This window comes from Pollicipes pollicipes, unplaced genomic scaffold (assembly GCF_011947565.3).
Source record: "Pollicipes pollicipes isolate AB1234 unplaced genomic scaffold, Ppol_2.1 Scaffold_5724;HRSCAF=6776_pilon_pilon_pilon, whole genome shotgun sequence".
NCBI lineage: Eukaryota > Metazoa > Arthropoda > Thecostraca > Pollicipedomorpha > Pollicipedidae > Pollicipes > Pollicipes pollicipes.
This window is the reverse complement of record NW_023596746.1, coordinates 53,330,192-53,339,382: the sequence shown is the minus strand read 5'-3', so window position 1 is coordinate 53,339,382 and position 9,191 is coordinate 53,330,192.

The following is a 9,191-nucleotide window of genomic DNA, read 5'->3' as shown; positions in this document are numbered from 1 at the left end:
TCGTTAAAAACTGCCAATATAAAACGAAGCATATCTTCTGAAAGATTACGAAAAAAAGAATAGTGTAACTGATCATGACCAACTGAGGTGTTGCCGGCGGATTTTATAGCCTTTTGTAGTTCTAGAAATGAAAATGGTAAATTATAGTCTTCGGTGTTATCGGAAACAAAACAATCAGTATGTAAACGAAAACGGGCTTGCGCAGTTTCCACAAATCCTGGTCGGTAATTTCCGGATGAGCTACACTGAGAAAGACTTTCAGCAAGAGCATTGGTGATAAGAGGTGTTGCCGAAATGATTTGGTTATTAATGCGTAAAGTGGGCAATGAAATAGAGGTGCGTTTTCCGGAAAGTGCCCGAACCAGTCCCCATAGCTGGCTTAGGGGAGTAGCAGCAGTGAACTGCTGGATGTATGCTTGCCAAGAATGACGTTTGGCACTCCTTATAATTCGTCTGGTTCGAGCACGCTCATAATTTCGGGCAAGAAGATGAGGTACATCATGGTGGCGACGAAAGCAGCGGAAAGCACGTTTCCGACGCGCAATAGCGTTCTTAACTTCGGTCGTCCACCATGGTACTGGGATGCGGCGTGATGGCGTTTTAGTTAGTGGAATTGTCGCGGTTGCTGCAGCATGAATAATATGTGTAATAAGGCCAACACCCTGCTCTGGTGATTCATAACAGTCACGGTTCACATAACAAAGTTCTTGAAATTTGGCCCAGTCTGCTTTTCGTAAATTCCAGCGGGGTATGGATCGCAAAACTTCGTCAGCGGTTGCGTCAAAAGTGGTGTAAAGTTTAATTGGAAAATGGTCGCTGTCGTGTATATCTCCCTCAACAGTCCAATCAAAGTACGTTGCTATTGAGGGAGAGCACAGCGACAGGTCGATGGCTGTTTCTGTACCAGTGGGTAAGTGGTGATAAGTATTATTGCCTTTGTTTAACAGGACTAAGTTGTGTGTATCAATAAAATCTTCAACCAAATTTCCTCGGCGATTAACGGCTTGGGTGCCGTTACTCCAAGCTGGACTGTGAGCGTTGAGATCGCCGAGGATGAGAAAAGGGTTTTGAAATTGAGCAACCAGTTGGTCAAGTTGCCGTAAGAGCTCCGTATTATTATAATTTGGTGTAATGTATATTGAGCATATATCGATGGTACGGCCATGCAGTCGAACTGAACTTGCAACAGCCTGAAGAGGTGTGTTAAGAGTGAGTGGCGTGTGTGTTAATTTTTGACTGATGTACAGCGCCACCCCACCTTGGCGACGCTCACCGTCCATCGTGTCATAGCGATATAACGAGTAATTTGGCATTTTAAAGTTATATGTGTCGGTGGGACGAAACCATGTTTCCTGTACGGCAATGATGATTGGAGTTAGTACGGCAAAAAGTGCTTTCATTTCGGACCATTTTGAAATGAGACCGCGACAATTCCACTGTAAGATGAAAGACATTTAGTGATGAAGGGATCCATTCCCACCGGTTGATGGGAATCGCCCGAACGAAACAGACCTAGGCCGTCCCATCGCCACCCTCACCGGTGGACGGGACCGGCGGTCTTCGTTCGGGCGTGTTTCGACAGGTGTTGTGGTGGGGGAAGGGGAGGTGATGTTTGTGTGGTGGCCAGAGGGTCCGGGCCGCCGACTGTTCATAGCCGGGGGGCTAGAACGCCGGACGGCCTGACCCGCGCGTGAATCACTCACAGCCGGCGGGCTGGAACGCCCGCCGACCTGGGGACAGGGGTGCACGGGCGCCTGGGCATCCGAACGTCCAGCCAAGGGCGACTCAACGGCATTTTTCGTCTGGGTCTGCGTAGTTGACTCAACTGAAACCGAGGGGCGAGGGTTGAGAAGTTTCAGAGGAGGCAGATGGGTGATAGGGTCGGTCTGTGTTGCACATGTGGCCATCGTGGCTTTTGCTACTTGGGCATATGTTTTGCTGGGCTGCGACGACATTTTAGTTTCAACGGTGCGCCGTGCTTCGGGGCACGACACACCTGTCTTTGCCTTTTCAGAACAAATTTCTTTTTCTTTTTTCCACGTGGGACACTGAGAAGAGTTGGCGGCGTGATCAGCACTTCCACAGCTCAGGCATTTCTGGGGTGATGTGCAGGCAGATCCCTCGTGAGGAGTCTCGCCGCACTTCAAGCATCTGGCACTCTGTTTGCAGTACTTGCTGCCGTGTCCGAACCGTTGACATTTAAAACACCTGAGTGGATTTGGAATGAATACTCTTACTTTATAACGAAGGTAACCAGCGGTGAGCGAATCTGGAAGTCGGGTGGTACCAAAGGTGATAACAAGCAGGCTGGTGTCGTGACGCTGACCATCTCTGAAAGTCGTCAGCCGACGGACATGGCAAACTTGCTCATCTCTGAGCTCCGCTAGGATCTCGTCCTCCGTCATGAAGCGGAGCTCAGGCGCGAAGATGGTGCCCTTACTGGTGTTTCTGGCATGGTGCAGCGAGACTTTGACTTGTTTGCCGCAAAATTCAGCTGTTTTGAGTAGGGCCTTGGTTTGCGCGCGAGTGGTTGTTTTGATGATGAGTGATCCGTTTGCTGGCGCTTCAATCTTGAGTTCGCACGGACCGCAGATAGCTTTGATTTGCTTTGATGGCCAAAAAACGCTGATCTTTCGAAACGACACATCTTCGTCACAAGGTTGGACGACAACGTACGATCCGAGAGCATCCAGGATTGGCTCAGAGGGCTGGCGAACACTGGTCGTTGTCGAGCGAGGGTCAGCATCAGGGCGAGCGGGCACCGGAGTGGTCAAAGACGAGCGAGGGTCGGAACTGGTGGCGTTGGACGGAGACGAAGCCCGTTGTCCACCCACCCAGGTGGAAGTGTGCGTACGAACGGTCATGGCCTGGGGCGCGCGAGGGTCATCAGGTGAGGTGGCAGCAAAAGCGGGGCTGGCGATACTTCCATCGTCTACGTCCAGGGCATTATCGAGGTCAGAGGCCGAGTTCGAGTCAGTGTCGGTATCACCCTTCTTACGTTTGGTTCGCTTCCCCATATCAGGGGAGCGAGAAGAGAACAAAAACTAAGCGAAAAGGTGTGTTTGGAGCTAGAGCGAACGGAAAAGTGACGAAATCGACGATGCGAAAAAAGGACTCCTTGGCTGAGAGCCGCAAAAGGAGCAAACCACTTGCTGAGGTCGTGTCAGATGGGTCTTCGGCCACCGAATCGACTGACGAAAACCCTGAAACAGCCAATCATCTCCCCCGCATTATGTGTTGAGGGCAGACAGGCAGGACGGCAAGGCTCTGAACATCCTTGCTCAGCGCCGCATGCAGAAACAGCAGCTGTCTACGTCAGGCGCTTCGGCAGCTTAGGCCAGAGTGGGGCCTTGAGAGAGGCAGGGGGGGGGGCGAGTGGTGGGTCGGAGGGAGGTGCAGTGAGTGGCTACGCTCTGCCCTAAACTCCAGAAGGCCCCTGCGGGACAGAGTTCCACCTAGCGGGCGGCGAGATGGCGGCTAGCACTAGCGCCATCTATGACCGGTCCGAGACGCTAAGCATCGATTTTTGAAACGTTTGTTGGTGCACAGTGAAAATAAAGAGACACAGACTGGTTTCAGTGGTGTCATTTTGTAGACAATCAATCATTTGATCGGCACGTATTTTTATAATTTTTTAATTTCAAATTTCTATCGGATTTAGCCAATTTGGCAAAAAATCGGTGTTTCGCTCCGCAATCTTGTCGGCTTCGCCATCACGAAAACTCCTCAAAATGTGTTTTCATGGATTGATTCGTGACCACCATGTGTCAACACATCAGAATTTGACCTATAGTCATTGATAAAAAAATAAGTTGCAAAAAGGGCCCACCCTAATCTGCATGGAGGAACGGTTCGTTGGCGTGGTTGAGGGGGCGGCGGGGCGGGGCCACGCGGTGTTCCCGGCGGGCCGCGCGCAAGTGTTATTATTCTCGCACCATTACACCACATATCACCAACGTTTGTTCATAAATCATGACACAGGGCAATTAATAGGTGGTCAGCGTCCTATGTCGTCACATATCAGACCCGTGGCAGACCGCTCATTACGTATTCAAACACGACCGAATGCTCGCCATAATTAGGCCACTCCTAGTCCCGCGCTCAAATGAAACACGGGGCCCTCAGCTCCACCCGAATTTTCACGATACCTGTTACGTGATACCTGTTGAGCTCCTTTACCGTGACGGGCCTCCACTTACTGATCTGCAGCACTGCCCCGATCAGCGCGCGCTCACCATTCCCCACCAACGCACCACCTCCCTCGTGTTTCCAACACACCCGAAGCGACTTCTGGGGGCAGCGTTTGAGAACCGGCATAATGAAGCAGTCACGTCCGTCTCTGAAACGGCTCGTCCGATCGCCTCGAAACCATTACCAGTCAAGTTCGTGCAATGAAGGGAGTCACGGGGAGGCCGTAATGAAGCTTGACCTGAGGTTAAAGATTTCAAAACGCGAAGGCAACATTTTACATGTAAAAGCAGACAACCTCGATCTCAGAGCCAACTGTACCGATCACTGCGAAATGTTCGCCGTCATACTCGCCATACCTGATCCCTCTTGTAGTTGAAAATTCCGTGACCTTAGGTCCGGTCAAGAGCCGTCAAATTTGACAAATTCCAAATGTCTTGCTACCGAACGACCCATTTCTTGGTACCTACCGAACTGATCGCTGCCAAACCTTTACCATTGTATGCACCATACCTGATTATTCTCTCTTGCTGCTGAAAATTCGCTGACCTGACGTAAGGTCAAAAGCGGTCAGATGGCACAAATTCCGAAATTTCCGTTTGCAGAAAGCACAATTGGCAGGGCTTACCGCATCAATTGCTACGTCACATGACCATTCAGAGCGCCATACCCTGTTTTCTGTTGAAGCTGCTAGTTTAGTGTCATTTACAATCATTACGGCTTGGGATGAACACCAGAATGAGCGTAAGCATCGGGAATCTGCCAACATCCGCTACTAAGTGCTCAAATATGTGTTTAACAATGATTTGATGTTTCCTGGATGTTATCGAAGGGAGTGCTATAGGAAGTAGTACTGTGCACCGCCTGGTGTCAAGCATCATTTTGGTCGGGTGTTAAATGCCATATGATGCCATTTAAGCTACGTTAGTAGTATGATATCATTTTCAAATATACTGAACAGCACAAATCGACAGAGCTGTTCACCTAGCGCGAGTAACGACCCGTGCGACACGACGTGGGATGCTGCTGGCTCCGGATCCGCCTGGCTTTGGACTCGCAGATGGGCATCGTTCCACCCGCCAACGGCGTTACAATCCCGGAGCCGCCACGCCTGTGGGCGGCTACTGGCCGAGCTATGAGTGTCTGTGCGTCACAGAAGGCCATCCACCCGGCATCATGCTCCTGGCGATGGCCCTGGCGCCGGGCGACATGGCCATCCCGCTCACCCCACGCGGCGGGAGCTCCTGGCCCTGGAGCGCGGCCCCGCTCCGGTCGCTGCTCACCGCCGACGGCCCGCAGGAGCTGCTCTTCGCTCCCGAAGTGGTATTCTCTTGGCATCGGCGCCAGCAAGAGCTGGCAGCAACTGAGCTGCCGACCGGTCTATCCGCCGCCCTTCAGGTCGTGCTGCTGTCTACTCGTTAATTACACCGCTATTGGTGTGACCCAACAGATCCAACAAGAATCCAAGACACGGCCTGAAATATGCGGAGGGTTCAGCAAACACCAAGAGACAGCTTGCATTGTGCCGCTGGATCCAGCAAGAGCAAGTGTTTAGCCACTTCTATCGCTGGAGGTTCCGCAAGAACCCAAAATTAGCATGGAAGCGTAATGAGGAGCCGGCAACAACCAAGATGCGGCATAATGTCGAAGGCGCCAACAAGAACCAGGATCTCACCTGGAAGTACTGTTAAAACCATTGCGCACTTACTTCATGAGAGCTCAAGTCATGCAATGTGTATACGTAAATATTAAAGAAGATACGAAAGGTACACTTTATCCCAGACATCATCTCAGCGGAGGAATGTGGTCAAATGGCTACCCGAGCTGATGTTACGAATGAGCCAGTGAGAAACAGGAGTCGGGATCAAACGGTTTGGAAGTGAATTAAACTCAGAAACGAGAGTATGGTGTTTGTGGCGAATTTATTGGAACTAATAACAGTATGTTGAGTTTGGGGAAAATCCGGGAGAACCAGGACCCAGAGCCTGGTGTTTGGAAAATAATCCGTGTGATCTAGAAGCCAGGGACGAGTGATAATGAAAGAAACAGTCGGAACCAGGGGCCTGAGGCCTCGTTTTAATGACGGGAAGTGGGTACCAGAAACCAACATTGAAAGCCAGGTACATGTTTGCTGGTAACGGATCTGTAAGGACAAACCCGAATGCAAATGTAGTGGTAACGTCAAAGGGGATATTTCATATTCATCGTAAGACATATGAATCCGAATTTTCAGCAGATTTTTTATTGGTCGTCCTGCTCGTGGGTTCTGATTGCAAAAAAAAAGATGTCCCAACATCAACAAAGCGCTAGTGCCAATTTCAAACATTACATGTTGTCTTGCGTTGTAATGCCATGACAGCAGCGTAACGGCGGTGCAGCATTTGGTGGTTTTTGTCTCATAATAATCTGGTATGGGGCAGAACTTATCAAAATTTGGACAAGAAACTTGGTGCACTGCTAGTATAAGCTGGATATCTGGTAAGAGAGAGTAAAACCGTGCCATGTTTTGTATGTGTATTTTTGACCTGCATGTATTGCTATTTTTCCCATACCAAATGTTCTGAACTTAGTTCAGTTTCAAGAGAGCACGGCATGGTTAATACAACGATTGCAATTGATTCCGTTCGTGTGTACCAGCAGCTTTGTGAAGAAGCGCATGAAATTAAGTTCCATTGACGTGTTGCACGTCGAGCAGTTACATACCTACACTCCCGTACTGGTCCACGCATTTGGAGTCGATATTGTAAATAATGATTTCCGCTCTTTGCTTCCGTTATTAGTGTTTCTTTACAGAATGTATCATCACAAGTTGGCCGATATCGGAAGCATCCGACTCATTTTCATGTTCTTTCCCTTATCTCTGTTACCTGACCACTCTCCACGCCATAACCCCTGTATCATATGCGGGTGTTGTCAACGTATCGTTGATTTATCTTGCCACGTCAGATTGTTCGTCCAAAAATGATGAGTCTATTGCTTAAACACCATCCGTCCTGAACAGCAATATTTACGCGTAATTTGTGCTCGGTAATTATCATCTCAAGTTATAGGTGTATACATGCCTACGATTATCTCTTATCCACCCCAGGATACTAGAATATGACGCAACATAGATCAGAGCCAGCGCATTAACACACTACCACAATATTGATACTACTACAAATATTGGAATCCATGTTGTTGTTTTTTTGTCATGTCCACCGGGGTTTAACTCGGCGACGATATGGCTTCCTCTGACCATACAAAAGGCGAGTGTAATGTTCAAACTCGCAGCTGCATCCCAAAGCCTTAGGCGGAAGCCATTTACGGAGACTGGAGCGTTCAACCTTATTGTTTCTATAGCCTTGACCGTGATCGCCGGTGGTCTGCAGCTGATCATCGTGTGTGGTGGGCGAATATCGTTCTGTCTTAATTATGTTCATGTCTCCGCAGCAGTCTTTTGCTGGTGGATTGTTCCAAGTTGCTTAGAAAAACACCGAATCGAGCTGACCCTGCGCCATTGCTGTGACGGATGCAGGCTATGATAGCAGGCTCGATGGACCTCACCGACGCGGACCGTTTTAGTCAGTATCCTGCTGCGACAGCTCCACTGCCCCAGAATCCGTCTCGGGGACTTTCTGCACACTATCGATAGCTCGTCCCCGAGGTACAAGTCACGCAAGCAAACGGTGGTAAAAATGACGAAAAACACGTTACTGCTTTGGTCAACAGGAGCTTTGAGCTTCGCCGAAACAACGAAAGTCCCAATGAATGACACGATGATATTGGCATTGTCCGTGCGTACGTACCTGGTGCTGTAAAAAGTTGAAAAATTAGATGAGTCCCGTAAACAGCTAAGCTAAAATTGGACAAAGCCTCAAAACAGATATCAATCTTAACACAAAATTCGTATTCATACCTTCCAAAAGGTCAAGGTAGTCCGCGTAATCGACAATATCTACCTCGGAATGGACAGTCGCAGATACAAGCACAAAATTTCGTAAAATCACGCCAGTTTAGCCGTCAGAACGGCGGGAAATCATGACTTCGAATAACGGAATTTCCCAAATTTCAGTCCACGTTCATTTCATTCTCCGCGTCAATATCTAAACTTGCAACAAAATAGACAATATCAAGCGCATTCACACTATCAATGGACAAGTGATGGTCGTCCCACTGGCGCTGTTTGCTCAAAAATAGGCCACACTCAACGTGATTGTCGCGTTCGAAACAATCCCCAGTGCTTTAACCTCCAAAATACTCGTCAGGGAAACTAAATCGGTCCTCCGTTCATGGAGCCGAGCAGAAAGTGAGCTAATGCCAAAATGGCTTCACTCGCAAAATTGCGCGGGTACTTATCAAACCAGATACTCCGATGTGCCGGATATACATTGGCAATCGTGAAATGTATTCTCTCGTAGATACAGGTGCCGAGGTCTCCCTTGTTTCCCGTGAAGCTTTTGACGAAATCACACGCAAGAATGTTTGTGAGCATTCAAATTATGACTTACCCCCCCCCCCCCCTTTTAATCGGTTTCTGGGTGTAGGCTGAAAACTTTTGGATCTTCTACTCTTCCGATAGCGATCTCAAAGTTTCAAACAACATTCAAGCTCAAAATTGTAAAAGACCTCAAAAAATACTGTGTTTTGGTGACTGATTTGCTCAGCTGCTTTGGTGCAAAATTAGATTTTGGCAAGAGGGCACTTAACATTCACAATAACGTTATTCCTTTACGCCCTCAACATCCGACATGTCAGTCAGTGGCATCTCTAGTTAGGACCTTTCAGAAGATAAGAATTTCTACTTCTTCTTAAGAAGATAAGAATTTCTACTTCAATCTTACGCCAGCTTCTATCAACCGTGTACAGTTTATAGAGCAAGACCGTGTAATCGAACCACTGAGTAACGCTCTTACCTTTAACACATCCCTAACTATCAAAAGCAGCAAACTGAAACCTTGCTGGATAAACATTCGGACATGTTTCCAAAAGTGATTTGGATACTGGCCGTAAAGACCTAGTAC